Here is a 25,408-nt window from a genome sequence, read left to right on the forward strand (position 1 = left end):
CATTGTTATTTTCATGCATTTACTTTTGGTATCAGTCCACTCTTTTGTGTCCAGCACAATTTCTGATCAATTATGATGCCCAAATATCTATAGCTGTCTACCAGTCCAATGTTCTGCCCTGAAATGGACCACCTCAAATGTTTTGCTCCTTGTTGTTTTATTTTGCCTAAGAAGGCAATGACTTTCATTTTACCTAGATTGATTTTGAGCCCATTTGCATCTGCAAATGTCTCAAGCGCACTCAATTTGTGCTGAAGTGATTTAGGAGTATAATCTAAAAGCAAGAGGTTATCTGCATAACCTAACCAACCTTTTGCACGGAAGCCAGATTGATTTTGAGGGAGGATCTGGTTGTCAGCGATCCGTTGATTCAACTCTTTCAACAAAACTTTGGCAAATATTTTGGCTGGGATGTCTAACATCGCTAACATGCAATAGTTAGATGGATTCTTCCAAGAACCCTTTTAATGAATAGGCAAAATAGAGTTCTCCCGCCAGATTTTAGGTACCTGGTCATATTTGTCTATCCACTGAAATAATACATAGAGGGTGTGTGCCCATTTCTCGGGAGATAACCTGACTAATGCTCTACAAGTGCCTTCTGGCCCTATTGCTCGACATGTCAGGACGGTTTTAATCATTAATGTACGATCTTTGACAGTGTGACTTCCTATACATACGGCCTCATTTAGAATTGCTAATTCGCCAGTTTTGTCTTGTGCCCCAAGGGTCTATTCACATGTGCGATTCAATCATGTTCGCAAACACTATTAATGGGCAAGGATTTAATTTTTGTTCCATTAACCACAGCCTATATACCTTGATTGTTATTAGTTCTGTCAAAGTAAGCCAAACACTGCCAGACTTTATTGGCCTCATAGTTTCTGTGATGGCGTAGCCACTTTTGATAGTCTTTCTTAACTGTTTTGATTCTAAGTGGAGCATCGGCCTGATCAGTATTTTTGATTAGACTAATGGCAGTTCTGAGGTTTTGTTTAGCCTCGTGAATTTCTCTGTCAAACTGTGGTTTCTGACGGTGAACAATATTCCGTCTTTCACTTATGCGGGTGTAGCAACGTTTTTGCCATGATACAGCTTTGATGGCTGCTAATACATATTCAAAGGCTTGTATCACAAGAGGATCACCTTTATCCCGCTGCCCTTGCATGTTATCTGTAAAACTTGTTTGCTCTTGTTCTGACACCCTTCTTCCCTTTACTAATTTAATAGGAATCCATTTAATCTGATTACCTCCATTGTTCATGGAGATATTTCCATTTAATTCATAATTGCTTTTATCTTCAGCTTTGGCAAGGAGAATGTAAAGGGGAAGATGGTCACTTTCCTGACGAATCCCTACGACCATGTCCCGCACATATTCATTAGCGCTGCCATTGGTTACTACATAATCAATAGTAGTCATACTTTGCCCACTAACTCGAGTTGCACTTCTACTGTCATCACTTGGACAATTTCCATTCAAAATGTTCAAGTTGTGTGCTTGGAACAAGTTAGCCCAGCCTTTACCTTGTCGTTTGGAGAAATTAGAACCAAGGTGACCAGATTCATGAATATCGTCCTCACACATAGTACAACTCTCAATATTGGCATTAGAATCACCAAGTAACATAATGGGAATCACTTCATCACATTCATACAGGCTACCGTATTGATATTTGTTTTATTATGGAGTCCATTTGGGGGATTATATATATATATTAACCACTAAAATAGGAGACGCCGATACCTGATCGCATCTTACAAAGACTGGCCAAATTGGTGGACCAAACCGTGTCGAGGCCCACCCAAGGGTGTCTAATAGAAGTCACAAATCCCCCTTCGGGCGGCCTCTAGGCCCTTTAGTGGTGAGTCTTTGCACATGGCTATGGCCATCTATGTCACAATGCTCCCACGGCCAGGTTTCTTGTAACGCTACCACAAAGAAAAGCTGCATATTGGCAAGAAGGCCATCTTTAGATGTAAAGTGAGAGTTATCTCTGGTGTTCCATGACATGATAAGGTCAGTGTCATCGATGTTGCTTACCGAACTGAGATTTCAATACAACCTGTAGCCATTGCCAGTAGCCCTCGAATGAACTGCAGAGGATTCCACTCCAGATTCCCCATCTAATTTCTTCTTTCCTAGTGATGTTACATAATCGTTTTTCTCATGATTCACTTTCTTAGAGTTCTCGCCTGGAGAGGCATTTTGGTGCACGGTAATGTGGGAGCCACCACATCTAGGTTCATATTTGACTATATTCATAGATATCTCTTTACAGGAATATCCCAGGTTCCTAAAATGATTACAATTTTGTAAACTATATTCTAATATAGATAAGTTTGCACAGCATACATTCGTGGTCACTGCCATGGTGGCTACCAATTGATTGACAATGCTATGATCATTGGGGGACACCATTCTTAGAGGTACTATGAATGGCATGGATTAATTATGAGAGTTCTATTCAGAAGTATGCCTGCATTAGTTTGGTCTGTCGCTTGGAATTGAAGAGTACTTATTGTTTTGTGTGGGTCACTTTCGTGGGATTCAGTGGCCTTAGAATCTTGTTGGCCATTGTTCACCTCAGTAATGGCTGGTTCTACCTGGTTGTTATGGGAGTTCAGTCTAAAGCTGGTGTTAGCATTATTTTTAATCGCCACAGATCTCTTTAGAGTACAATCAATATCAGCTGGCTCTATAAAAATACTCTGGATATCAGCTAATACAGTATCCAGAATACCATTATCTTTCAAAGCTTTCTTCCTTCTCTTTGCTGTCAATTTACGTCCGCCTTGCCAGGAAAGAGAAGCGAAAGATGCTCTTTCTCAGTGGGACTCCTCAGAAAACGCAGGTTCTGTTGTTATAGGGGTCTCTCATAAGTAGCATGAATGGCAGCCACCTGAGCATTGCTACTAATATTCATACTAGCTGCTGCGGTATTAGTATGTTGGTGCCTCTTGCCATGGTTCAGTTCTGAGAGTTTGTTAACTGTATCACCCTCTGGTCAAGGTGTATGTTGATCGGAAATAATTCTGCCATTTTTTGTCTGTGTGGTTCTTTTGTCTTTATACCTAGCGGCTGGCTTGCACAACTTTCTTGCTTTGTTTTTGGTCTTTTTAGCGTTATTGTTGTCGCCTTCCTCTTTTGAACGCTTTTTATTTTTAGAGGGCACTTTTTTGGTAATCTCACTTACATTATACCTCTCACCCGATTCATTCTGCAACTCATCTCTTGCGATACATGAATTGGTATCATTAAGAGGTACAACACCCACAGACATTAATATTTCCTCTGTGTTAATATTGCAATCTTTCATTACTTTTCTACCTTTAGCAATACTTTTGTGCAGTAATAGAGAACGCACATCTAGCTTACGTTCTATGTTCTCACATTTATTAACCAGGGCAGATAGTAGATTTTCCAGAGCCTCAAACATTTCATTGGACCTCATACCGGCAGTACTCATGTCCAATTGGTTATCGATTATGCTGATGTCATGCACATTCGACTCTAAACAGCTCGGCAGAAATGAACAAGGTATATCATCAACAGCAGACAAAACGTGCCTCTCAACTATTTGGCAGTTGACGGCATCAATTTCAAATCTAATAGTGTTCTCTCCATTCATCTGCTCATCATCCATGTGTGCTGGTACCTCCTTTGGTGTGGGAAAGCACCGCACACGCATGGGGCTTCTTGACCAATCAACACATCTAAACACTTGGCATTCACCACAGGTTTCTCGAGTGGGATTGCAGTTTTGTGTGGGCCACACTCCATGCCTAGCAATTCCGTCTCATTTTAGGTGAGAGACAGGGTCTCCCGAGATTGCTCCCCACCAGCCAGGTCGACAGGCTGGAGCTCAGCCGCTGCTGCGATAGTAGGGGGGGGTAGCTAGGGGGGGGGCACACCGAAAAGAGGCAAAGCATCAGCCCTGTCTGCGAGCACACTCACATCACCATCCTTGATCCCAGCAAAAAGTGTGGGGTCAGGCACCAACTGATTGGTACATGATTTCCCATGAACCCTGTGTCACTGGGTTGGTTCAGTGCTTGGGAGATTAGTTTGGAGCCTATACAAGCAAGAGCTGAACTCAGCTCTTCAACTATAGAGTAGAGAGCGTACTCTTTTTCAATACTAGTTAGTTTGATCAGCTCTCGACCCGCCAGACAATCTTTTTTTGCAAAGAAACAGGTAATTTCCACTAAATTTGTGTCAGTAAGGAGGCCTGGTTTAGAAATTGTTTTGAGAGTGCATGCTCAACTGGCTCATTTAGGCCATTGTACCGCAAATATTCCCAAGCGTCTTTTATGAGGAATAACAATAACTCAAATTTTTGGTGAGACACTCAGGGGAGGCTGAGCCTGGAATCGCAGCTGGCTTGGGCTCCATCTAAGGTAGGAAATACAAGTCAACAGTAGCTAACACTCAAGTCGTGACAGATGTCCTAACACGAGAAAGAGAATTTTGTGTACTAGCATCTGTGCTATTTCCGAGCTAAAACAAAACTGGAAAGATACTAGTAGGAAGGGCAAGGGCATGGTTAGCAACATCAAATAGCAGAATGCTGTAAAAACAACCAATATCTTTTCCTTCAGGGGTTCTTACCAGCAAACAGCACTTAACGTGCGTGTGCGCTGATGCGCGTGAGCCTGTTCTGATATAGTGATGCCGGGTCAGGGGGGGAGCATGGCTAGCAATGTCAAACAGCAGAATGCTGTAAAAACAACCAATATCTTTTCTTTCTGGGGTTCTCACCTGCAAACAGCACTTCACGTGCACTTCCACTGATATAAAGCTAATAATATACTATATAATGAACTAAGATGTAAAGCCATATTACTTTAAAAGTCTCAGAAATCCTATGGACTCCAACTCCCATAAAGCCTCAAGTACTGAGACAAGGAAGAGGAGGAAGGAGTTAATGTGGATTGAAGGAAACAGCATACTAAACATGTTGTTGCAATGAAACTCAAGTTAGCGGGCCATTTAAAAACGGCGTACTCATTCAAATGAGAGTCGGAGAAGAGAGAAGCAGAATGGGAGAAGCAGGAAAGCTGACAACAGCACGGGAACGCACCATGCTGGAGATGGCAGTCACTTCCTAGCTGATGCTTGTCAGATTTTCTTACCGGCATGGTGCAAGGCTACCAAAGTGGTGGTAGTGACATGCAGGAGCAGTCTTACTGCTGGGTGGATGCGAAAATGGCAGGGTAGCTGAGAGAAGGTCTGCAGAGTGGGAAACTCCATCCCAGATGGAAAGTGGTACCACAGCAACATGTCACGGGTCGGGTACGCTACCAGATTCAGGGAGTCTGTCCAGTGCCATTGGGGATCTCGAGGCATACAGCAGACATGTGGGCAATACAGAAACTATTTTGAATAACGAACAAGTGAAATACAAAGACGGAATTTGCACAAATCCACATGTATGAAATGTCAATATGGGTAAAGTTGGACCAAGGGTTATCACAAGCAGATGAATGTTGATGCAGAAGCTAAATACAGAACTTGAAAAAGTCTCCATATATGAGATGTCAATGTGGAGAAAGTTGGAACAAGTAGTATCTGATGCCAAGAAAGTATAGACAGTGAAGGAATACAACTGTGCTATACTAAAAGACAGCAAGAACATTGAAAGAAGTCCCGTGAGCCTTTGTGGTGCAGGGGCATACCTGGCAGAGAAACATACCAGGGGATCTGCAAGCCCCAGAAAGGGATTCCTGGCAGGGGAGTACACCAAGCAATTGGTTTGAAATACACAGAGGAATAAGACATTGTGAGAAGATACCTGGCAAGAGAGTAAACCAGGTGATCTGTAAGAACCAGATGACAAGAAGTCCTGGCAGTTCAAGCATCAGGCAAATTGGAGTTCAATAAGTACATTGACATTGCGGGAAGGTAACTGTCAGGAGAGTATACAAGGTCATATTATAAACCTACTAAATGATTCCTGGAAAGGGAGTATTCAAAGAAGTCCACTGAAGTCAAAGAAAGGAATGTACTTACTTATTTTTGCAGAGCATATGGCAAAACAAGTGAATCAAAGATGCCAATAAAACAAACAAGTGAAAATGGGCAAGTGGAAGCCGTGCAATTGAACAAACACTCTTTTTACTGTTAAAATCAAAATGCTAGGCGAAAGGATATAAGCAGTGACCTAAAGAGCTCACGGGAGGATTTCTGATGGACAGATACATCAGGTAGTCCGCTAAATTGTCAAAAAGTTCATAAGAGAAACCTCGATGGAACTGTTCATTGTGAATAAGAACCCTTTGATTTGTGAACTCGGTGCCAAGAAACAATGAAAGGGCTGGATGGTGTGGGACATGTTGTTTGTGCCGAAACTTTCTGAATCGGGTATAATAAACCAAAAGGGTGATTGCTTGAAAGAGACACTATTGCCAATCTGAAGAAGTGGTTGCTTGAAAGAGACACTTTTGCCATTCGTAAGAAGTGGTTGCTTGAAAGAGGCGCTTTTGCCATCCTACCTGAGACATCCAGGGGAAGGGATCCACCCTCTGATGCAAGGATTGCTTTTGTTGGATGTATCTATTTGTTTTTTTAACACTTTTTACCAACCTTACATCAGAGACACTTTCCTTACACCTTTAGTTGTTAATTTCTAGTGTGAGGGTCAGATTAAAATGTTTGGACACAAGGACAGTGTATAAATACATTTGATGGTGAGATAGACTGATCTCCAATTTTAGTTTCCTAGGTATGGAAACTCTCTTTGGGATAGGGACATAGAGGCCTTTATCCAACCTTTTTTTACTTTAGTAAAGAAGTCTCATGTTGAAAGCACTACCACTTTATGACTCTTATTTTGGACCCCTCATAGTACTGTACTCCGGTTGATAGATGTATCTGTCTTCCAACTTTTTCTTTGCTGTTTTTTATTGCCTACTCTGAGTGCAGACTTAATTTGATCTATAGCTAAAACACTGATTTCACGCTTTCCACAGTTCTGATGGATTTCTTGCCACTGCTCTCCTAGCGAAATTCATTGATCCTGACTGCAAAAGTTATTGATGTGTTCTCTGATATGCTGACACAATTGCCCAATTGTTGTTCTTGTATTTATATTGGTTTCCTTAACAGTTTCCATAATTTGAATTGGTTGGTCCTATTTCTGAACCTGTGGATGGGTGGGGGCTGCACACTGTGGACAATTTTAAGCACAAAATCATATTTTTTTGAGATCTCATCATAGCAATATACACATTCGACAAAACACATATCAGATTTCCTATGTTCCTCAATAATGCAGGGGTATGTGGCATACATGTATGTGAGGAAATATGACTTCATTGTAAATATTGAAAACTTTATGTAAAGGGAGAATAGCCAAAACTAGGATGAAAAACACAGCATGAAATATATAAAAGGTAAAAAAAAAAAGAAAATTGGGGCCTGCATTGTGTCTGCTTTATTCTTTATAGGACTGAGAATCAGCTTTGTATAAATAAACATACAGAGACTAAAGTATACATCTTTCAGAGGAGCTTGGTTGCAATAAACGTTATAATGTTGCCTCTGTTTTAAAGGCCAACTAAAACATGGAAATATGGAAAAGAAACCCACTTTAAATCCTAAATTTGTGAATGAAACCTCAACCTTGGGCTAGAAAGAATTTATTTTTTGCAATAGTGCCGGGGGGATGTTTGTTTCAAGGAAAATAAAACAGGCTTTTGAAGCTTGCCCATAATCCTTACGACACAGCCTGGAGTCATCAAAGGACCAAATGATTTGGTCTTGGGTGGACAACAAAGAACCAATGCCACTCATTAGTAAACCACATTTGTTATTGGGTATACCAAATAGTCCCTAAAATACAGAGTTATTCACAGAGAACTGGACCTGCCGGTGGTCTTTTTCCCAACTTATCACAAGTGCTCATCAACAAGGCCTTCCAATCAGGATGCAATTCACGCTTGCTCAGACCTGAAATCTGGCATTTGTGATAGAAAGTTGCTGTTGTCGCTCAAGGAGCAGAGACCTGTGTCAACATATGGTCCGCAGTAGCCTAATTTCAAAGAACCTTCTGAGACCCATACCAACCACCCTCTCAGGGGTCATACATTGCCAGCTCTGAAGTATCAAAGGAACTGATACGATATGTCTGTTACCAGGCCAATAACTGGAAATACCATCAATATTTTGTTAAACTCATTACATGTAAAGGAAAATAACTGGCTCTTTGAATTTTAAATATGGGATCGTATTTTCTAGAATATCTTTTGAAAGAAATTTTGTAGACTTGTACTTTTAAATACAACTGATTTATGCAAATTAGACAAGTGTAGATATCTTTGCACACACCATGTGCATGTCAGTGATTCATATTTCCTAGGGACCATGTAGGCTAAGCCAATATTTTGAGATGGGAATAGAATATTTATATGAAGGTATCAGAGAATGAAAAGCAAAAATCATTTGCACACACACATCATATTTCGTGCCGAGATGGGACTAGCATCAGTTGATTAGCGTGAGTCAGAGCAATCTGACAAATTAATGTGTAACTTATTCACATGTGAGGAACATAATGTTTTAGAAAATCACAATTGTTTAATGCAGAAATTTCAAAGATGACATCACATCAAATGGGAGGGGAACTGGGTTTAGAGCTTACTACCATTAGACTGTGCCTTCTTCATTAACATGCCCAATGAGTATGAAAGTGATGGTTTAGTGTTATGTCACTTTTGGAACACTGTCCAATCACATAGCCTAACCAATAATAATAGGCAAAGGATACACAGCTCTAAAGGGAGTGGTTTCTGATTTATAAAAGACCAAACCCAGAGATTGACAGACTGACTGGAAGAAGGAGATAGAGGAATTGACAACAACCAGAAAGGAGAATAGAATAGCTTGTTTTCCTCTGTACATATCTTGGATTGCTAGCAGACAACTGTGAAAGAGGTGTACATGAATGTAAACCCTAGTCCTTCCTTAGTGGAAAAAGAAGCAGACCAGCCCAATGCAGAAGGAGAGAAACTGGGCACGGGGGGGAAGCTGACCCACCAAACTGACTGATGGTCCCATACTACAAGGGGAGTATTGAACCAGTCCTTGAGATGGTACCCACCTGTTTGTGTGAGAGCCAAAAGAAATGTTTATGTAAATATAATGCCAATGGGAAGTATTATTCTGTGGGATGATCTTCTCTAAAGGACAATATATTAAATCCAAGCTCCTCTTGGTTGTGAAAGTTCTAGGGGGACGTTGTCAATTGATTGTATATCCTGTAAAGTTTGTAAATATTTCAAAAGTGTATATGCTCCTGGAAAGTTTGGATTTGATACTGGACTGGACTGTGTAACCACCTGATACAGCATGGGAGCCATGTAATATCGCACTTTGCACATGCCTAAAAAATGATTTAATTGAAGTAATTCTCTGGTTATATCCCTGAGTGAGGCCCTTTAATTAGCTCTGACCCACTCAAGAAAAAAGAGAGGGTTGTTAAATACCACCCTTACTTCCCACTTTAACCTTCCAAGTGAGAAATGACAAATATACACTTTTTACACAGTAATGCAACACCAGTGAATACACAGTACATATACATGTGTCTTTTTGTAAGAAATGTACAGACATGAATGTCAAGAAGTCTGTTTTAGAGTTTTCTTGAATGCTTTAATGCAGCTTTGGCAATTCAGTTAACCAGTGTATGAACATTCATCATTGTAGTGACCAGTGATAATGGGATTTAATATAAACTGGTAAATATAACAATTTGTGTATATTTTAACTTGATTTGATTTTTTCTTATCTATACAGTGTGTGTATATATATATATATATATATATATATTACATGGCCACGGTAGTGGCCATGTAGTTATGGTTAGGTTGCTGTTTCCATAGGAAGAGCACTTTTTGGGCAGCTTATAACTTTGCTCTCCCTGGACGAATCCTCACCAAACTTTGCAAAAAAAGTATTTGGGTCACTCTGAATTCTTTCGCAAAGTTTGGTGAGGATTCGTCTAGGGGGGGGTCCCAAAAGTTTTTTTTCCCATAAACATAATGTGAAAAAACTTTGCTCACGCCTACAGCCCAAACCGCTGGACGGATTTACACCAAATTTGCGGCAGGAGCGGAGGCTTGGTCCCGAAAGTGTGCTTTGCTTTATTTGGTGTAAATCCGTCCAGTAGTTTTAAAAAAAAAAAGACAAAAATGTAAGTGAGAAAAATTAGTGATATCTGTGTTCGCTTCGCAGACACTCTTCCCTGTTCGCTCCGCGGACAGGACGGTAATTGGGCAAGCAGCTTGCGTGATGTCGGCGGACATCTGACGTGCTCTCTCATTGGATGCGTGAAAGCGTGCAGTGCCTCTGGCTTCAGAGATGCCCGCCATCTTTGTTCCTCACATGAGATGATTTGTATCCCGCCTTCACAGTAAGTCCCCCACCCCCGCTCATGCCCGTGTCTGTCTCCTGTTCCTCCCACCCCCCGCTCATGCCCGGCTCATCTCTCCCACCCGCCCACCACCTGCTCATGCCCCGTGTGTCTCTCCCACCCCCCACTCATGTCCGTGTGTCTCTCCCCACCCGCCGCCCACCCCGAACATATCCGTGTGTCTCCCCACCCGCCGCCCACCCCCGCTCATGTCCATGTGTCTCTCCCCAGCTGCCGCCCACCCCGCGCTCATGTCCGTGTGTCTCTCCCCACCTGCCGCCCACCCCCCGCTCATGTCCGTGTGTCTCTCCCCACCCCCCGCTCATGTCCTGTGTGTCTCTCCCCACCCGCCGCCCACCCCCTGCTCATGTCCCGTGTGTCTCTCCCCACCCACCGTGCACCCCCGCTCATGTCCGTGTGTCTCTCCCCACCCGCCCACCTCCCGCTCATGCCCCGTGTGTCTCTCCCCCTCCTGCCCAACCCCCGCTCAAGCCCCGTGTGTCTCTCTCCCTCCCCTCCACCCCCGCTCATGCCCCGTGTCACTCTCCCCTTCCCCCCACCCCCCGCTCATGCCTCGTGTGTCTCTCTCCCTACCCCCCACCCCCGCTCATGCCCCGTGTCACTCTCCCCTTCCCCCCACCCCCCGCTCTTGCCCCGTGTGTCTGTCTCCCTCCACCCACCCCGCTCTTGCCCCGTGTGTCTGTCTCCCTCACCCCCACCCCCGCTCTTGCCCCGTGTGTCTTTCCCCCTCCCGTCAACCCCCGCTCTTGCCCCGTGTCTTTCCCCCTCCAGCCCACCCCCGCTCTTGCCCCGTCTGTCTTTCACCCTCCCACCCACCCCCGCTCTTGTCCCGTGTCTCTTTCCATCTCCCACCCACCCCAGCTCTTGCCCCGTGTCTCCTTCCCCCTCCCGCCCACCCCTGCTCTTGCCCCGTGTCTCTTTCCCCCTCCCGCCCACCCCCACTCTTGCCCCGTGTCTTTACCCCACCCGCCCACCCCCACTCATGCCCCGTGTCTCTCTCCCCTTCCCCCCACCCCTGCTCATGCCTCGTGTGTCTCTCTCCCTACCCCCCAACCCCCGCTCTTGCCCCATGTGTCTGTCTCCCCCCCCCACCCCCGCTCTTGCCCCATGTGTCTGTCACCCTCCCCCCACCTCCGCTCTTGCCCTGTGTCTTTCCCCCTCCCGCCAACCCCCGCTCTTGCCCCGTGTGTCTTTCCCCCTCCCGCGCACCCCCGCTCTTGCCCCATGTCTTTTTCCCCCTCCCGCCCACCCCCGCTCTTTCCCCGTGTCTCTTACCCCCTCCCGCCCACCCCGCTCTTGCCCCGTGTCTCTTTCCCCCTCCCGCCCACCCCCGCTCTTGCCCTGTGTCTCTTTACCCCTCCCGCCCACACCCGCTCTTGCCCCGTGTCTCTTTGCCCCTCCCGCCCACCCCTGCTCTTGCCCTGTGTCTCTTTCCCTCTCCCGCCCACCCCCGCTCTTGCCCCATGTCTCTTTCCCCCTCCCGCACACCCTCGCTCTTGCCCCGTGTCTTTCCCCCTCCCGCACACCCCCGCTCTTGCCCCGTGTCTTTCCCCCTCCCGCCCACCCCCGCTCTTGCCCCGTTGTGTCTTTCCCCCTCCCGCCCACCCCCGCTCTTGTCCCGTGTCTCTTTCCCCCTGCCGCCCACCCCCGCTCTTGTCCCGTGTCTCTTTCCCCCTGCCGCCCACCCCCGCTCTTGTCCCGTGTCTCTTTCCATCTCCCACCCACCCCCGCTCTTGCCCCGTGTCTCTTTCCCCCTCCCACCTACCCCCGCTCTTGCCCCGTGTCTCTTTCCCCCTGCCGCCCACCCCCGCTCTTGCCCCGTGTCTCTTTCCCCCTCCCGCCCACCCCCGCTCTTGCCCTGTGTCTTTCCCCCTCCCGCCCACCCCCACTCATGCCCTGTGTCTCTCTCCCTTCCCCCGACCCCTGCTCATGCCTGGTGTGTCTGTCTCCCTCCCCCCACCCCCACCCTTGCCCCGTGTGTCTTTCTCCCTCCCGCCAACCCCCGCTCTTGCCCCGTGTCTCTTTCCCTCTCCCGCCCACCCCCGATCTTGCCCCATTTCTCTTTCCCCCTCCCACCCACCCTGGCTCTAGCCCCATTTCTCTTTCCCCCTCCCACCCACCCCGGCTCTAGCCCCGTGTCTCTTACCCCCTCCCGCCCACCCCCGCTCTTGCCCCGTGTCTCTTTGCCCCTCCCGCCCACCCCCGCTCTTGTCCCGTGTCTCTTTCCCTCTCCCGCCCACCCCCGCTCTTGCCCCATGTCTCTTTCCCCCTCCCGCCCACCCCCGCTCTTGCCCTGTGTCTTTCCCCCTCCCGCCCACCCCCACTCATGCCCTGTGTCTCTCTCCCTTCCCCCCACCCCTGCTCATGCCTGGTGTGTCTCCCTCCCTACCCCCCACCCCCCGCTCTTGCCCCGTGTGTCTGTCTCCCTCCCCCCCCACCCCCGCTCCTGCCCCATGTGTCTGTCTCCCTCCCCCCACCCCCGCCCTTGCCCCGTGTGTCTTTCTCCCTCCCGCCAACCCCCGCTCTTGCCCCGTGTGCCTTTCCCCCTCCCGCCCACCCCCGCTCTTGCCCCATTTCTCTTTCCCACTCCCACCCACCCCGGCTCTAGCCCCGTGTCTCTTACCCCCTCCTGCCCACCCCCGCTCTTGCCCCGTGTCTCTTTCCCCCTCCCGCCCACCCCCGCTCTTGCCCCGTGTCTCTTTGCCCCTCCCGCCCACCCCCGCTCTTGTCCCGTGTCTCTTTCCCTCTCCCGCCCACCCCCGCTCTTGCCCCATGTCTCTTTCCCCCTCCCGCACACCCCCGCTCTTGCCCCGTGTCTCTTTCCCCCTCCCGCCCACCCCCGCTCAGGTCCCGTGTGTCTCTCCCACCCCCCGCTCATGCCCCGTGTGTCTCTCTCCCTCCCCCCACCCCCCGCTCATGCCCTGTGTGTCTCTCTCCCCTTCCCCCCACCCCCTGCTCATGCCCCGTGTGTCTCTCCCCACCCGCCGTGCACCCCCGCTCATGTCCGTGTGTCTCTCCCCACCCGCCCACCCCCCGCTCATGCCCCGTGTGTCTCTCCCCCTCCTGCCCAACCCCTGCTCAAGCCCCGTGTGTCTCTCTCCCTCCCCTTCACCCCCGCTCATGCCCCGTGTCACTCTCCCCTTCCCCCCACCTCCCGCTCATGCCTCGTGTGTCTCTCTCCCTACCCCCCACCCCCGCTCATGCCCGTGTCACTCTCCCCTTCCCCCCACCCCCCGCTCTTGCCCCGTGTGTCTGTCTCCCTCCCCCCACCCCGCTCTTGCCCCGTGTGTCTGTCTCCCTCACCCCCGCTCTTGCCCCGTGTGTCTTTCCCCCTCCCATCAACCCCCGCTCTTGCCCCGTGTCTTTCCCCCTCCCGCCCACCCCCGCTCTTGCCCCGTGTCTCTTTGCCCCTCCCGCCCACCCCCGCTCTTGCCCCGTGTCTCTTTCCCTCTCCCGCCCACCCCCGCTCTTGCCCCATGTCTCTTTCCCCCTCCCGCACACCCCCGCTCTTGCCCCGTGTCATTCCCCCTCCCGCCCACCCCCGCTCTTGCCCCGTGTGTCTTTCCCCCTCCCGCCCACCCCCGCTCTTGTCCCGTGTCTCTTTCCATCTCCCACCCACCCCCGCTCTTGCCCCGTGTCTCTTTCCCCCTCCCGCCTACCCCCGATCTTGCCCCGTGTCTCTTTCCCCCTCCCGCCCACCCCCGCTCTTGCCCCGTGTCTCTTTCCCCCTCCCGTCCACCCCCGCTCTTGCCCTGTGTCTTTCCCCCTCCCGCCCACCCCCACTCATGCCCTGTGTCTCTCTCCCTTCCCCCCACCCCTGCTCATGCCTCGTGTGTCTCTCTCCCTACCCCCACCCCCCGCTCTTGCCCCGTGTGTCTGTCTCCCTCCCCCCGACCCCCGCTCTTGCCCCATGTGTCTGTCTCCCTCCACCACCCCTGCCCTTGCCCCGTGTCTCTTTCCCCCTCCCGCCCACCCCCGCTCTTGCCCCGTGTCTCTTTCCCCCTCCCGCCCACCCCCGCTCTTGCCCAGTGTCTCTTTCCCCCTCCCGCCCACCCCCGCTCACGTCCCGTGTGTCTCTCCCACCCCCAGCTCATGCCCCGTGTGTCTCTCTCCCTCCCCCCTCCCCCCGCTCATGCCCTGTGTGTCTCTCTCCCCTTCCCCCCACCCCCTGCTCATGCCCCGTGTGTCTCTCCCCACCCGCCGTGCACCCCAGCTCATGTCGGTGTGTCTCTCCCCACCCGCCCACCCCCCGCTCATGCCCCATGTGTCTCTCCCCCTCCTGCCCAACCCCCGCTCAAGCCCCGTGTGTCTCTCTCCCTCCCCTCCACCCCCGCTCATGCCCCGTGTCACTCTCCCCTTCCCCCCACCTCCCGCTCATGCCTCGTGTGTCTCTCTCCCTACCCCCCACCCCCGCTCATGCCCCGTGTCACTCTCCCCTACCCCCCACCCCCCGCTCTTGCCCTGTGTGTCTATCTCCCTCCCCCCACCCCGCTCTTGCCCCGTGTGTCTGTCTCCCTCACCCCCACCCCTGCTCTTGCCCCGTGTGTCTTTCCCCCTCGCGTCAACCCCCGCTCTTGCCCCGTGTCTTTCCCCCTCCCGCCCACCCCCGCTCTTGCCCCGTGTGTCTTTCCCCCTCCCGCCCACCCCCGCTCTTGTCCCGTGTCTCTTTCCATCTTCCACCCACCCCCGCTATTGCCCCGTGTCTCCTTCCCACACCCGCCCACCCCCGCTCTTGTCCCATGTCTCTTTCCCCCTCCCGCCCACCCCCGCTCTTGCCCCGTGTCTCTTTCCCCCTCCCACCCATCCCCGCTCTTGCCCCCTCCCACCCATCCCCGCTCTTGCCCCGTGTCTTTCCCCCTCCCGCCCACCCCCACTCATGCCCCATGTCTCTCTCCCCTTCCCCCCACCCCCGCTCATGCCTCGTGTGTCTCTCCCTACCCCCAACCCCCGCTCTTGCCCCGTGTGTCTCTCTCCCTCTCCCCACCCCCGCTCTTGCCCCATGTGTATGTCACCCTCCCCCACCCCCGCTCTTGCCCCGTGTGTCTTTCCCCCTCCCGCCAACCCCTGCTCTTGCCCCGTGTGTCTTTCACCCTCCCGCCCACCCCCGCTCTTGCCCCAGGTCTCTTTCCCCCTCCCGCCCACCCCCACTCTTTCCCCGTGTCTCTTACCCCCTCCCGCCCACCCCCATTCTTGCCCCGTGTCTCTTTCCCCCTCCCACCCACCCCCGCTCTTGCCCCGTGTCTCTTTACCCCTCCCGCCCACACCCGCTCTTGCCCCGTGTCTCTTTGCCCCTCCCGCCCACCCCCGCTCTTGCCCCGTGTCTCTTTCCCTCTCCCGCCCACCCCCGCTCTTGCCCCATGTCTCTTTCCCCCTCCCGCACACCCCCGCTCTTGCCCCGTGTCTTTCCCCCTCCTGCCCACCCCTGCTCTTGCCCCGTGTGTCTTTCCCCCTCCCGCCCACCCCCGCTCTTGTCCCGTGTCTCTTTCCATCTCCCACCCACCTCGCTCTTGCCCCGTGTCTCTTCCCCCTCCCGCCCACCCCAGCTCTTGCCCCGTGTCTCTTTCCCCCTCCCACCCACCCCCGCTCTTGCCCTGTGTCTTTCCCCCTCCCGCCCACCCCCACTCATGCCCCGTGTCTCTCTCCCCTTCCCCCCACCCCTGCTCATGCCTCGTGTGTCTCTCTCCCTACCCCCCACCCCCCGCTCTTGCCCCGTGTGTCTGTCTCCCTTCCCCCCCACCCCCGCTCTTGCCCCATGTGTCTTTCCCCCTCCCGCCAACCCCCGCTCTTGACCCGTGTGTCTTTCCCCCTCCCGCCCACCCCCGCTCTTGCCCCATGTCTCTTTCCCCCTCCTGCCCACCCCCGCTCTTGCCCCGTGTCTCTTACCCCCTCCCGCCCACCCCCGTTCTTGCCCCGTGTCTCTTTCCCCCTCCCGCCCAACCCCGCTCTTGCCCCGTTTCTTTCCCCCTCCCGGCCACACCCGCTCTTGCCCCGTGTCTCTTTGGCCCTCCCGCCCACCCCCGCTCTTGCCCCATGTCTCTTTCCCCCTCCCGCACACCCCCGCTCTTGCCCCGTGTCTCTTTTCCCCTCCCGCCCACCCCCGCTCACGTCCCGTGTGTCTCTCCCACCCCCCACTCATGCCCCGTGTGTCTCTCTCCCTCCCCCCACCCCCCACTCATGCCCTGTGTGTCTCTCTCCCCTTCCCCCCACCCCCTGCTCATGCCCCATGTGTCTCTCGACCTCCCCCCCACCCCTGCTCATGCCCCGTGTGTCTCTCTCTCTCCCTCCCGCCCAACCCCCGCTCATGCCCCGTGTGTCTCTCTCTATCTCCCGCCCACCCCCCGCTCATGCCCCGTGTGTCTCTCTCTCTCCCTCCCGCCCACCCCCCGCTCATGCCCCGTGTGTCTCTCTCTCTCCCTCCCGCCCACCCCCGCTCTTGCCCCGTGTCTCTTTCCCTCTCCCGCCCACCCCCGCTCTTGCCCCATGTCTCTTTCCCCCTCCCGCACACCCCCGCTCTTGCCCCGTGTCTCTTTTCCCCTCCCGCCCACCCCCGCTCACGTCCCGTGTGTCTCTCCCACCCCCCGCTCATGCCCCGTGTGTCTCTCTCCCTCCCCCCACCCCCCGCTCATGCCCTGTGTGTCTCTCTCCCCTTCCCCCCACCCTCTGCTCATGCCCCGTGTGTCTCTCGACCTCCCCCCCACCCCTGCTCATGCCCCGTGTGTCTCTCTCTCTCCCTCCCGCCCAACCCCCGCTCATGCCCCGTGTGTCTCTCTCTATCTCCCGCCCACCCCCCGCTCATGCCCCGTGTGTCTCTCTCTCTCCCTCCCGCCCACCCCCGCTCATGCCCCGTGTGTCTCTCTCCCTCCCCCCACCCCCGCTCATGCCCCGTGTGTCTCTCTCCCCTTCCCCCCACCCCCCGCTCATGCCCCGTGTCTGTCTTCTTTTCCCCTGCTCATGCCTCGTGTCTGTCTCCTGTTCTCCCCACCCCCACTCATGCCCCGTGTGTCTCTCTCCCCTTCCCCCCACCCCCGCTCATGCCCCGTGTCTGTCTTCTTTTCCCCCCGCTCCTGCCCCGTGTCTTTCTCCCTCCCCCCACCCCCCGCTCATGCCCCGTGTGTCTCTCTCCCCTTCCCCCTGCTCATGTCCCGTGTGTCTCTCGTCCTCCCCCCCACCCCTGCTCATGCCCCATGTGTCTCTCTCTCTCCCAACCCCCGCTCATGCCCCGTGTGTCTCTCTCTCCCTCTCGCCCACCCCCGCTCATGCCCCGTGTGTCTCTCTCTCTCCCCCCACCCCTGCTCATGCCCCGTGTGTCTCTCTCCCCTTCCCCCCATCCCCCGCTCATGCCCCGTGTCTGTCTTCTTTTCCCCCCGCTCATGCCCTGTGTCTGTCTCCTGTTCTCCCCACCCCCCGCTCATGCCCCTTATCTGTCTCCTGTTCCCCTCATGTTCCGTGTCTGTCTCCTGTTGCCCCCCACACCACCCGCTCATGCCCCGTGTCTGTCCCCTATTCTCCCCACCCCCCGCTCATGCCCCGTGTCTGTGTCCTGTTCCCCCCACCCCCGCTCATGCCCCGTGTCTATCTCCTGTTGCCCCCCGCCCCCTGCTCATGCCCCGTGTCTGTCTCCTGTTCCCCCCACCCGTTCATGCCCCGTGTCTGTCTCCTGTTCCCCCCACCCACTCATGCCCCGTGTCTCTCTCTTGTTGCCCCCACCCCCCCGCTCATGCCCCATGTTTGTTGCTCCCCCACCCCCCGCTCATGCCCCGTTTTTGTCTCCTGTTCCCCCACCTCTCGCTCATGCCCCGTGTCTGTCTCCTGTTCCCCCCACCCCCCGCTCATGCCCCATGTCTCTCCTGTTGCCCCCCGCTCATGCCCCGTGTCTCTCCTGTTGCCCCCCGCTCATGCCCTGTGTCTGTCTCCTGTTGCCCCCCACCCCCCGCTCATACCCCGTGTCTGTCTCCTGTTCTCTGCACCCCCCGCTCATGCTCCCCGTGTCTGTCTCCTGTTCCCCCCCACCCCCCGCTCATGCCCCGTGTCTGTCTCCTGTTGCCCCCCACCCCCGCTCATGCCCCGTGTCTTTCTCCTGTTGCCCCCCACCCCCCGCTCATGCCCCGTGTCTGTCTCCTGTTGCCCCCCACCCCCGCTCATGCCCCGTGTCTGTCTCCTGTTCCCCCCATCCCTCGCTCAGCCCCGTGTGTGTCTCCTGTTCCCCCCGCTCATGTCCCGTGTCTCTCCTGTTGCCCCCCACCCCCTCGCTCATGCCCCGTGTCTGTCTCCTGTTGCCCCCCACCCCCCGCTCATGCCCCATGTCTGTCTCCTGCTCTCCGCACCCCCCGCTCATGCTCCGTGTGTCTCCTGTTCCCCCAACCCCAGCTCATGCCCCGTGTCTGTCTCCTGTTGCCCCCCACCCCCGCTCATGCCCCGTGTCTGTCCCTGTTGCCCCCCACCCCCGCTCATGCCCCGTGTCTGTCTCCTGTTCTCCGCACCCCCTGCTCATGCTCCGTGTCTGTCTCCTGTTCCCCCAACCCCAGCTCATGCCCCGTGTCTGTCTCCTGTTGCCCCCCACCCCCCGCTCATGCCCCGCGTCTGTGTCCTGTTGCCTCCCACCCCCGCTCATGCCCCGTGTCTCCTTCCCACTCCCGCCCACCCCCGCTCTTGTCCCATGTCTCTTTCCCCCTCCCGCCCACCCCCGCTCTTGCCCCGTGTCTCTTTCCCCCTCCCACCCACCCCCGCTCTTGCCCCGTGTCTTTCCCCCTCCCGTCCACCCCCACTCATGCCCCATGTCTCTCTCCCCTACCCCCAACCCCCACTCATGCCCCATGTCTCTCTCCCCTACCCCCAACCCCCGCTCTTGCCCCGTGTGTCTCTCTCCCTCTCCCCACACCGCTCTTGCCCCATGTGTATGTCACCCTCCCCCACCCCCGCTCTTGCCCCGTGTGTCTTTCCCCCTCCCGCCAACCCCTGCTCTTGCCCCGTGTGTCTTTCACCCTCCCGCCCACCCCCGCTCTTGCCCCAGGTCTCTTTCCCCCTCCCGCCCACCCCCACTCTTTCCCCGTGTCTCTTACCCCCTCCCGCCCACCCCCATTCTTGCCCCGTGTCTCTTTCCCCCTCCCACCCACCCCCGCTCTTGCCCCGTGTCTCTTTACCCCTCCCGCCCACACCCGCTCTTGCCCCGTGTCTCTTTGCCCCTCCCGCCCACCCCCGCTCTTGCCCCGTGTCTCTTTCCCTCTCCCGCCCACCCCCGCTCTTGCCCCATGTCTCTTTCCCCCTCCCGCACACCCCCGCTCTTGCCCCGTGTCTTTCCCCCTCCTGCCCACCCCCGCTCTTGCCCCGTGTGTCTTTCCCCCTCCCGCCCACCCCCGCTCTTGTCCCGTGTCTCTTTTCATCTCCCACCCACCCCGCTCTTGCCCCGTGTCTCTTCCCCCTCCCGCCCACCCCAGCTCTTGCCCCGTGTCTCTTTCCCCCTCCCACCCACCCCCGCTCTTGCCCTGTGTCTTTCCCCCTCCCGCCCACCCCCACTCATGCCCGTGTCTCTCTCCCCTTCCCCCCACCCCTGCTCATGCCTCGTGTGTCTCTCTCCCTACCCCCCACCCCCCGCTCTTGCCCCGTGTGTCTGTCTCCCTCCCCCCACCCCCGCTCTTGCCCCATGTGTCTGTCTCCATCCCCCCACCCCCGCTCTTGCCCCGTGTGTCTTTCCCCCTCCTGCCAACCCCCGCTCTTGACCCGTGTGTCTTTCCCCCTCCCGCCCACCCCCGCTCTTGCCCCGTGTCTCTTACCCCCTCCTGCCCACCCCCGCTCTTGCCCCGTGTCTCTTTCCCCCTCCCGCCCGACCCCGCTCTTGCCCCGTGTCTCTTTCCCCCTCCCGGCCACACCCGCTCTTGCCCCGTGTCTCTTTGGCCCTCCCGCCCACCCCCGCTCTTGCCCCGTGTCTCTTTCCCTCTCCCGCCCACCCCCGCTCTTGCCCCATGTCTCTTTCCCCCTCCCGCACACCCCCGCTCTTGCCCCGTGTCTCTTTTCCCCTCCCGCCCACCCCCGCTCACGTCCCGTGTGTCTCTCCCACCCCCCGCTCATGCCCCGTGTGTCTCTCTCCCTCCCCCCACCCCCCGCTCATGCCCTGTGTGTCTCTCTCCCCTTCCCCCCACCCTCTGCTCATGCCCCGTGTGTCTCTCGACCTCCCCCCCACCCCTGCTCATGCCCCGTGTGTCTCTCTCTCTCCCTCCCGCCCAACCCCCGCTCATGCCCCATGTGTCTCTCTCTATCTCCCGCCCACCCCCCGCTCATGCCCCGTGTGTCTCTCTCTCTCCCTCCCGCCCACCCCCGCTCATGCCCCGTGTGTCTCTCTCCCTCCCCCCACCCCCGCTCATGCCCCGTGTGTCTCTCTCCCCTTCCCCCCACCCCCCGCTCATGCCCCGTGTCTGTCTTCTTTTCCCCTGCTCATGCCTCGTGTCTGTCTCCTGTTCTCCCCACCCCCACTCATGCCCTGTGTGTCTCTCTCCCCTTCCCCCCACTCCCCGCTCATGCCCCGTGTCTGTCTTCTTTTCCCCCCGCTCATGCCCCGTGTGTCTCTCTCCCCTTCCCCCCGCCCCCCGCTCATGCCCCGTGTGTCTCTCTCTCCCTCTCGCCCACCCCCCGCTCATGCCCCGTGTGTCTCTCTCTCTCCCCCCACCCCTGCTCATGCCCCGTGTGTCTCTCTCCCCTTCCCCCCACCCCCCGCTCATGCCCCGTGTCTGTCTTCTTTTCCCCCCGCTCATGCCCTGTGTCTGTCTCCTGTTCTCCCCACCCCCTGCTCATGCCCCGTATCTGTCTCCTGTTCCCCTCATGTTCCGTGTCTGTCTCCTGTTGCCCCCCACACCACCCGCTCATGCCCCGTGTCTGTCCCCTGTTCTCCCCACCCCCCGCTCATGCCCCGTGTCTGTGTCCTGTTCCCCCCACCCCCCGCTCATGCCCCGTGTCTATCTCCTGTTGCCCCCCACCCCCTGCTCATGCCCCGTGTCTGTCTCCTGTTCCCCCCACCCGTTCATGCCCCGTGTCTGTCTCCTGTTCCCCCCACCCACTCATGCCCCGTGTCTCTCTCTTGTTGCCCCCACCCCCCGCTCATGCCCCGTGTTTGTTGCTCCCCCACCCCCCGCTCATGCCCCGTGTTTGTTGGTCCCCCACCCCCCGCTCATGCCCCGTGTTTGTCTCCTGTTCCCCCACCTCTCGCTCATGCCCCGTGTCTGTCTCCTGTTCCCCCCACCCCCCGCTCATGCCCCGTGTCTCTCCTGTTGCCCCCCGCTCATGCCCCGTGTCTCTCCTGTTGCCCCCCACCCCCCACTCATGCCCTGTGTCTGTCTCCTGTTGCCCCCCACCCCCCGCTCATACCCCGTGTCTGTCTCCTGTTCTCTGCACCCCCCGCTCATGCTCCCCGTGTCTGTCTCCTGTTCCCCCCCACCCCCCGCTCATGCCCCGTGTCTGTCTCCTGTTGCCCCCCACCCCCCGCTCATGCCCCGTGTCTGTCTCCTGTTGCCCCCCACCCCCCGCTCATGCCCCGTGTCTGTCTCCTGTTCCCCCCATCAATCGCTCAGCCCCGTGTCTCTCCTGTTGCCCCCCGCTCATGCCCCGTGTCTCTCCTGTTGCCCCCCACCCCCCACTCATGCCCTGTGTCTGTCTCCTGTTGCCCCCCACCCCCCGCTCATACCCCGTGTCTGTCTCCTGTTCTCTGCACCCCCCGCTCATGCTCCCCGTGTCTGTCTCCTGTTCCCCCCCACCCCCCGCTCATGCCCCGTGTCTGTCTCCTGTTGCCCCCCACCCCCCGCTCATGCCCCGTGTCTGTCTCCTGTTGCCCCCCACCCCCCGCTCATGCCCCGTGTCTGTCTCCTGTTCCCCCCATCAATCGCTCAGCCCCGTGTGTGTCTCCTGTTCCCCCCGCTCATGTCCCGTGTCTCTCCTGTTGCCCCCCACCCCCTCTCTCATGCCCCGTGTCTGTCTCCTGTTGCCCCCCACCCCCCCGCTCATGCCCCGTGTCTGTCTCCTGCTCTCCGCACCCCCCGCTCATGCTCCGTGTCTGTCTCCTGTTCCCCCAACCCCAGCTCATGCCCCGTGTCTGTCTCCTGTTGCCCCCCACCCCCCGCTCATGCCCCGTGTCTGTCCCCTGTTGCCCCCCACCCCCCGCTCATGCCCCGTGTCTGTCTCCTGTTCTCCGCACCCCCTGCTCATGCTCCGTGTCTGTCTCCTGTTCCCCCAACCCCAGCTCATGCCCCGTGTCTGTCTCCTGTTGCCCCCCCACCCCCCGCTCATGCCCCGCATCTGTGTCCTGTTGCCTCCCACCCCCGCTCATGCCCCATGTCTGTCTGCCTCTGTTGTTCCCCCACCCCCGTTCATGCCCCGTGTCTGTCTCCTGTACCCCCCACCCCCCGCTCAGTCCCCGTGTCTGTCTCCTGTTGCCTCCCGCTCATGCCCCGTGTCTCTCTCCTGTTGCCCCCCACTCCCCCGCTCATGCCCCGTGTCGGTCTTCTGTTCCCCCCACCCCCCCGCTCATGCCCCATGTCTGTCTCCTGTTACCCCCACCCCCCAACCATGCCCCTTGTCTGTCTCCTGTACCCCCCCACTCCGCGCTCATGCCCCGTGTCTGTCTCCTGTTGCTCCCCACCCCCCGCTCATGCCCCGTGCCTGTCTCCTGTTGCCCCCCAACCCCCGCTCATGCCCCATGTCTGTCTCCTGTTCCCCCCACCCCTCACTCATGCCCTGTGCCTGTCTCCTGTTGCCCCACCCCCCGCTCATGTCCCGTGTCTCTCCTGTTGCCCCCAACCCCCTCGTTCATGCCCCGTGTCTCTCCTGTTGCCCCCCACCCCCGCTCATGCCCCGTGTCTGTCTCCTGTTGCCCCCCACCCCCCGCTCATGCCCCGTGTCTGTCTCCTGTTCTCCGCACCCCCTGCTCATGCTCCGTGTCTGTCTCCTGTTCCCCCACAACCCCAGCTCATGCCCCGTGTCTGTCTCTTGTTGCCCCCCATCCCCCGCTCATGCCCCGTGTCTGTGTCCTGTTGTCTCCCACCCCCCACTCATGCCCCGTGTCTGTCTCCTGTTGCCCCCAACCCCCGCTCATGCCCCGTGTCTGTCTCTGTTGTTCCCCCCACCCCCCGTTCATGCCACGTGTCTGTCTCCTGGTCCCCCCACCCCCCGCTCATGCCCCGTATCTCTCTCCTGTTGCTCCCCACCCCCCGCTTATGCCCCGTGTCTGTCTCCTGTACCCCCCCGCCCCCCGCTCATGCCCTGTGTCTGTCTCCTGTAATCCCCCCACCCCCCGTTCATGCCCCGTGTCTGTCTCCTGTTGCCCACCCGCTCATGCCCTGTGTCTGTCTCCTGTTCCCCCCACGCGCTCATGTCCCGTGTCTCTCTCCTGTACCCCCCCAGCCCCCCGCTCATGCCCCGTGTCTCTCTCCTGTTGCCCCCCACCCCCTGCTCGTGCCCCGTGTCTGTCTCCTGTACCCCCCACCCCCTGCTCATGCCCCCTGTCTCTCTCCGTTGCCCCCCACTCCCCCGCTCATGCCCCGTGTCTGTCTTCTGTTCCCCCACCCCCTGCTCATGCCCCCTGTCTCTCTCCTGTTGCCCCCCACTCCCCCGCCCATGCCCCATGTCTGTCTCCTGTTGCCCCCACCCATGCCCCGTGTCTGTCTCCTGTTCCCCCCACCCGCTCATGACCCGTGTCTCTCTCCTGTTGCCCCCCCGCCCCCCGCTCATGCCCCGTGTCTGTCTCTGTTGTTCCCCCACCCCCGTTCATGCCCCGTGTCTGTCTCCTGGTCCCCCCAACCCCCGCTCATGCCCCGTGTCTGTCTCCTGTAATCCCCCCACCCCCCACTCATGCCCCATGTCTGTCTCCTGTTGCCTCCCGCTCATGCCACGTGTCTCTCTCCTGTTGCCCCCCACTCCCCCGTTCATGCCCCGTGTCTGTCTTCTGTTCCCCCCCACCCCCCGCTCATGCCCCGTGTCTGTCTCCTGTTGCCCCCCACCCCCCCGCTCATGCCCCGTGTCTGTTCTCCCCACCCCCGCTCATGCCCCGTGTTTGTTGTTCCCCCACCCCCCGCTCATGCCCCGTGTCTGTCTCCTGTTCCCCCTACCCCTCGCTCATGTCCCGTGTGTGCCCTGTACCCCCCGCTCATGCCCCGTGTCTCCCTCGTGTTCCTCCCCACCCCCCGCTCATACCCTGTGTCTCCCTCATGTTTCTCCCCACCCGCTGCTCATGCCCCGTTTGTACCCTGTTCCCTCTCACCCCCCGCTCATGCCCATGTGTCCCTCCTGTCCCCCCCAACCCCCGCTCATGCCCTGTTGTGTTCTTTATACACCCCGCCTTCCCTTTCCATGGTGGCCATCTTGGTAAAAGATTTTCCTTCCTACACCGGGACGCCGCAGGCGTCCCGGTGTTGGAAGGAAAATCTTTTAATTTTTTTTACCACCCGGCGTTCCCACTTTGAGGACATAAGATGTTAGTGGTCTTCATCTATTGAAAAGGATGTTATGGTGACGTTGCACTAATAAAAACCTTTAAAATGTAGTTAAAAAAATGTTACAGGGACATTATGGTTAAGTTGCACTAATAAAAACCTTTGAAATTGAATTAAACAACTTTGTTAAAGGGACGTTATGGTTAAGTTGCGCTACTAAAAACCTATGAAATTCAGTGAAAAAACTTTGTTAAAGGGACGTTATGGTTAAGTTGCGCTACTAAAAACCTATGAAATTCAGTGAAAAAACTTTGTCAAAGGGACGTTATGGTTCCAAGTAAAACCGAAAAACCCTTGAAATTCACCAGTTATGGTAAACTAAGCAACCATAACTCGCGCCACCACCGTGCACCGCTAAGACTAACACCCAGGACATCAAAGAGGACATCACAAATGTCATTGATGACATCACTGATGACATTGCATGTCTGGCTCACTCTTTTTTCTTTTGCTGACATATCTAGGCCACATGGTTTTCTTCAGTAACAGTCAGAAACTAAAAAA

At 56.2% G+C, this 25,408-nt stretch overlaps 1 protein-coding gene across 3 annotated transcripts in view; it reads left to right on the forward strand.

Annotated features, from left to right (window-relative positions):
- MYH16 (myosin heavy chain 16) overlaps positions 1-25,408 on the forward strand; it is a 1,358,245-nt gene that overhangs the window by 330,085 nt on the left and 1,002,752 nt on the right. The window lies entirely within an intron of this gene.

This window comes from Ambystoma mexicanum, chromosome 3q (genome assembly GCF_040938575.1).
Source record: "Ambystoma mexicanum isolate Mex_15411 chromosome 3q, UKY_AmexF1_1, whole genome shotgun sequence".
In the NCBI taxonomy this organism is placed as follows: Eukaryota; Metazoa; Chordata; class Amphibia; order Caudata; family Ambystomatidae; genus Ambystoma; species Ambystoma mexicanum.